Source organism: Otolemur garnettii, unplaced genomic scaffold (genome assembly GCF_000181295.1).
Source record: "Otolemur garnettii isolate 467f Iridium unplaced genomic scaffold, OtoGar3 scaffold00010, whole genome shotgun sequence".
NCBI classification, from domain to species: Eukaryota; Metazoa; Chordata; class Mammalia; order Primates; family Galagidae; genus Otolemur; species Otolemur garnettii.
In genome coordinates, this window is record NW_003852405.1 from 16,535,423 (window position 1) to 16,541,712 (window position 6,290).

Genomic DNA, 6,290 nt, shown 5'->3' on the forward strand with positions numbered 1-6,290 from the left:
CTCAGTAGAGTGCTGTCACATCACAGCTCACAGCAACCTCCAGCTCTTGGGCTTAGGTGACTCTCTTGCCTCAGCCTCCCAAGTAGGAATTCTTTCTTTCTATTATCCTTCTATTGTACTCATTGTCTTTAATGATACTTTATTTCTAAGGTCAAATTTATGTTGTCTAATGGTAATGGTTATGTCAACTGTCTTTTAATTGGTTTTAACACAGTATTCTTATATATTTTTATTTAAAATCTTTTTGTGTCCATATGCTTTAGGTATGTATCCTTGTAAATAGTATCAACCAAATATTGTTTGCCTATTAAAAGTCTTTTAGGCCAAGTGCCAAGTGTGATGGCTCACATTTGTGATACTCCCACTTTGGGAGGCTGAGGTGGGAGGATCTATTGAACTCAGGAATTTAAGACCACCCTGAGCAAGAAAGAGTGAGACCCCATCTCTACTAAAGATAGATAAGTAAGCAAGGTGTTGTGGTGGGCACTGGTAATTCCAGCTACTTGGGAGGCTGAGGCAGAGGATCAATTGAGACCAAGAGTTAGAGGTTGCTGTGAGCTAGGCTGATGCCATGGCCCTTTAGCCTGGGCAACAGAGTGAGGCTCTGTCTAAAAAAACCAACCAAACAAAAAAATGCTAAAAAGTATCTTTAAAAAGTCTTTCAGATTTCAGTAATTTCTGACTGAAATTTTAATTTCTTTTTTTTTACTTGTGCTCTAATGCTTGCAAAGCAACTTTAATTTCTGATAGTATTTGCCTCTGTGTCCCTGATCTATTGATTGCTAAGCAAACTTAATCTAATGGGAATCTGCTTGCTATTTTCTTATTTCTTTTTTATTTTTTTTTGAGACAGAGTCTTAAGCTGTCACCCGAGTAGAGTGCTGTGGCGTCATAGCTCACAGCAATCTCAAACTCTTGGGCTTAAGTGGTTCTTTTGCCTCAGCCTCCCAAGTAGCTGGGACAACAGGTGCCCACCACAATGGCTATTTTTTGGTTGTAGTTGTCATTGTTGTTTGGCCGGCCTGGGCTGGATTTAAAGCCACCAGCTCTGGTGGATGTGGCTGGTGCCCTGGCCACTCAGCTACAGGGGCCGAGCCTATTCTCTTATTTCTAATAAGCTTTTAATAAAAGAGAAATTATACACACACACACATTTGGAAAAGAAAAGTACTTAGTTACCCTGTCCAAAAACACCAAGATATTGCTTTACTCTCCCAGTGCGTTTTCTGGTATTCAAGGAAGGGTCCTAATTTGCAAAGATTTTTTAAGCTTGAATTTAAACTGGAGAAGAGAAGCAAAAGCAGGAAGTTAGATTTGCTTTTTATGCTAGTTTTACAAACTTCATTGAGAATTTAAAACTTTTTGGTGAATTAGGAAGTCTAGTTTCAATTCTGTCTTTTACCATGAATTAGACATTTTCCTAGGTTGCCCTTTCTGAGAAGTAGAAGTGATTGGCACGCCTCTTTAAGATTTGCTGTCATGACAATGCTTCATTCAGCTCTTGGAAGGGAGGTCTGAGTGGACACATCTGAAGGACTGTTTTGAGAGAGTCAGGAACCACCCTGTCACTCACTTTAAGTAGACCTTGTCTGTCTTTCACCTCTTGGACATACCTTCCCAGAGATTTCACACAAGCTTGACTTCCTCTTTCCCTGTACTGAAACCACCGTTCATGGGACTCTAAGAACCAAGAGTAACAAGTTCTTAATTCTGCTAAGGGAGTCTCACCACAGGGCAGTCTTTCCGCACACCATCTTTAGGACTTATCTTCATGTGGTTGTTGGCTACATCATGTGGTTAGGCACTCTATAGAAGAATATATCAAGTGAAAAATTTTATTATTTACTTATTTATGTGTTTCTTTATTTATTTTTGAGACAGAGTCTCAAGCTGTTGCCCTGGGTAGAGTGTTGTGGTGTCATCATAGCTCACAGCAACCTCCACCTCTTGGGTTCAAGCCATCCTCTTGCCTCAGTTTTCTGTATTTTTAGTAGAGAAAGGGTCTTGCTCTTGTTCAGGCTGGTCTCGAACCCATGAGCTCAAGCAATCCACCCGCCTCGGCCTCCCAGAGTGCTAGGATTGCAGGAGTGACCCACTGTGCCCAGCCTAAAATGAAAAATTTTAAATAAAGATAGGACCTGAGGACCTCCAAAGTTCTTTTAAATCCAAAGGTTCTCTAATTTTTAAGATCTTCCCATTTTTTCTAAGTTTAAAATCTAAACTGACATGATATCTACAGAAGCATGTTTCAGGTGTGTTTAAGTCCTTTCACTCTGAAGGGAATTATCAGGAAGCTGTGGAAAAAGAAATCCAGATTATTTCACTCTACTAACTGTCCAAGGGTGGAGGCTTTGTGAATCAGCTCTAGGAATGATCAGCTCTAGTCAGTAGATCCTTATAAATTTGTGTCAGTGGATTGTGGATCTATGTACATATCATGTATCAATTATTGGGTTTTCAAAAATACTACCCCATAAACACATTCATGTACACTGTTATGATTTAATAAAGAAAAAAATACTATAGGAAATTCATACAACACTAAGACTTCACTTGCTTTTTACTTAATCCACAGTCCATACTATTGATATTTCAAGTCTCAGATCCTCATTAGGTAGCTAGAGGCACTGGTCATGTCAGAATTCCCTGGCCCACAAACTGCTGGGTACTTGTGTTCTTATCAGGCACATGGAAGGGCAGGCAGTGGACTGGGAAACACTTTGCAGTCCAGATTCTAGCACCAAAGGTTTAACTAGCTTCAGGGCACCCACAAATGTGTCCTTTGTGGATCAATAAGGCTCTCCTGGGTCTACATGGAGGTTTATTTCCCGCTGGTCACTCCTGCTCCAATACTGGGAGATTCCAGTTATGGTAGGTAGTTCTGAAGGTTCCTGTGGAATCTTCTATCAGCTTGGTGAAACAGAATCATTTAGTTGAAAAGCATTGATTTTAGGAGTCAGGAGATCTGGTTTATAGTCTCTGTATTGGTCAGGGTTCTCCAGGAAAATTATAAGGAATTGGTTCATGTGCTCATGGAGGGTGAGAAATTCTAACATCCACAATTAGCAGTCTAGAGACCCAGGAAAGCCAGTGGTATAGTTCTTGTCCAAGAACAAGAGAACACTGATGTTCCATACCAGACCAAGTCAGGCAGGGGGAGTTTCCTCTTACTCAGATTTTATTTTATTCAGTTCTTCACTTGAATGGGTGAGGCCCACCTACATCAGGATGGGTAATGTACTTTACTCAGTCTACTGATTCAAATGTTAATCTTAACCAGAAACATCCTCACAGACATATCAAGAATAAATTCTGACCAACTGTCTGGGTACCCTGTGGCCCAATCAAGTTGACACATATAATTATGGAGACTATCATGGTCTCCAAATCACCAGTGTATTTATCAGAGTAAAGAACAATCGTTGTTATAACAAATAAGTCCAAAATCCCAGTGGCATACACAGTAAAGTTTATTTCTTATACCTGTCACAGGTGATGGGGGTGTGTTCAGGTTGCTGCCTTCACAGGTAATTGAAAGACCTCAACTCCTTCTATCTTGTGGTGGTACCATCTCTTACGGATGTCTTGGAGCTCTCTACTGTGTTGTCTGCATTTAGCTGGCTGATGAATGAAGACTGGGAGTGTGTAGAGGATCATATGGGGCTTTTGTAAAGCCAGACTGTGCAAAGCATAGATCATTTCTGGTCACGTTATATTGATCAGGCCCCAACACAAGATCCCAACTTAGCTGCAAAGGGGGCTGGGAAATGTAATCTTCCTTTGTGCCAAGGAAGAGAAAATGAGACTGTTGAGCATCTAACTAGTCTTGGCCAAAGCCCTAACTAGCTTTTAAACGTGGGCATACCCTCTCTCTGACCTTGTTTCCTTCTTTTTAAAGTGAAGAGGGTGGATCAAATACTCTGTAAGGGACTTTCCAGCTCTGACCGTCTAAGTCCTGTGATTCTATCAAAACCCTTGGCTGGGCCCTGGAAACACCCAGCTTGGAGATAGTCTCTCCCAGTCCAAGAGGGAAGAACAATAAGAAGAATCCCTTTGAGGATTATCTAGCTTACACCTGCAACCTCTGGGAAGTTCATTCGTTTCCTAATGTTCCCAAGAATGAAGAAGACATGACATGTACCCTCCCAGCCCCCAAGGTGTAGCCTTGCCCTAGGACACAGTGCCAGCCCTTCTTCCTGGGTGTGTGTGTGTGTGTGAATACTAATGTGGCCATGGGACTTCCCCCTTATTTCCTCTCTTCCTGATTCTCATGCTGTCAAAAGATACCATCCCTTGGGCTGCTCCTCTAAAATATTAGAGTACTAACCAGAAAGGGCCAACAAAAAAGGGCTAATCCTGGCCCTAGATTAGCCTGGAACAAAACTTCACAAAAGGCAAGCTTGTGGCAGAGTAATTTGTTCATAAATCATCTTCTCTTCTGTATTTTCTGATGATTTTTAATTTATTCATTTGTTGTCTTGTTAGTTATCTGACTTCCTATTAGCTGGAGATTATGTCTGTCTTATTTATCACTGTATCCTCAGGGCCTATAACAGTGTGTGGCACAAAGTAAATATATGTGTGTGTGTGTGTGTGTGTATACACATACTATGTTTCCCTGAAAATAAGCCCTCACAGGATTTCTATGCATTTGTTAAATATAAGCCCTACCCCAATAATAAGACCTAGTGATGGGCGTGGCTATGCAGATACACCAAAATCCCTGCATTTCGGTGAGGAGCAGTAAGTAAGACTGGAATACCTTTTATCTGCTACAGCTCCTTTCTCCCAGCTGTTCGCACTGTGCAGGTGCGTGTGGTAACCACGGTCACAGGCATCCTATTGTACACGTGTGAATGGCTAGGGGAAAGGAGTTCGCGCATCACTAGTGCCAGCCCCACCAACAAGGTCAGCTCCCCCTGTCAGGTTCCGGCCATCCTGTGCACGCTGAGGCTTCAGGTGGAGACAGAGACATAGAGACTGGAGGTCTCCACAGTGAAAGTCTCCTTAGTGAAATGACTTAACTGTATTTGAATAAATGTAGATTGTTGAAGATATCCCCTGAAAATAAGCCCTAGTGTGTCTTCTTGAGAAAAAATAAATATAAGACAGTGTCTTATTTCCAGGGAAACACAGTATATGTATATTTTTTGGGGGGAAGGGGACAGAGTCTTACTTTGTCACCTTTGGTAGAGTGCCATGGCGTCACAGATCACAGCAACCTCAAACTCCTGGGTTCAAGTGATTCTCTTGCCTCAGCCTCCCAAGTAGCTGAGACAATAGGCACCTGCCATAATGCCTGGCTATTTTTAGAGATGAGGTCTCCCTCTGGCTCAGGCTGGTCTCAAACCTATGAGCCTCGGCCTCCCAAGTGCTGGGATTATAGGTGTGGGCCACAGCACCCAGCCCCATAAAGTGAATATTTTTCAAACAAATAAATATTACTTAATGTTGTTTCAGATTTGTCTAAGTTCAGGACACTAGTGTTTTTTGAAAGGGGAAGTATGTTATACTTACATGTATGTTTTTTGGAAGGGGAAGTATGTTATACATACATGCCCAGGTACAGTAGCTCATGCCTGTAATCCTAGCACTTTGGGAGGCCTAGAAGGGAGGACCCCTTGAGGGGAGGAGTTTAAGACCAGCCAGGGCAACATAGCAAGGAGGATGGCTTGAGTCTAGGAGTTTGAGGTTGCTGTGAGCTAGCCTGATGCTGTGGGACTCTATCCTGGGCAACAGAGTGAGACTCTGTCTCAGAAAAAAAAAATGTATCTATATTTACCTACTCAGCAATGTTTTAATCTTACCTAAGGCTATGGAGTTGACACTAGAAATTTCAGAATGACGAGCAAGGGACCAATAACAGACTATCCTTCATGGTTTATCCTAAGATGGGGGCCCAGAAAGGTTAAACATGAGAGTGCAGGTGCTGTTTCCCCAAACCAGGAAGCATCTGCCACCAGCATCCATTCAGGCTGCACTTTCCCCGTATTATTGTAATAGAGAAGTGCTGTGTTATATTCAGTGGGGCAGTGGTCAGTTTCAGAGTATGAGCAGACATTTCTGATGAGACGGTACAGCTGTCTTTTCTTGGGCCCATGGAGTATGGGGATTAGATTCACCCTTATATGTGTATCATCAAATAAAGGCAACCAGCCTGGGCAACATAGCAAGATCTCATCAGGATGGGTAATCTACTTTACTCAGTCTACTGATTCAAATGTTAATCTTAACCAGAAACATCCTCACAGACATATCAAGAATAAATTCTGACCAACTGTCTGGGTACC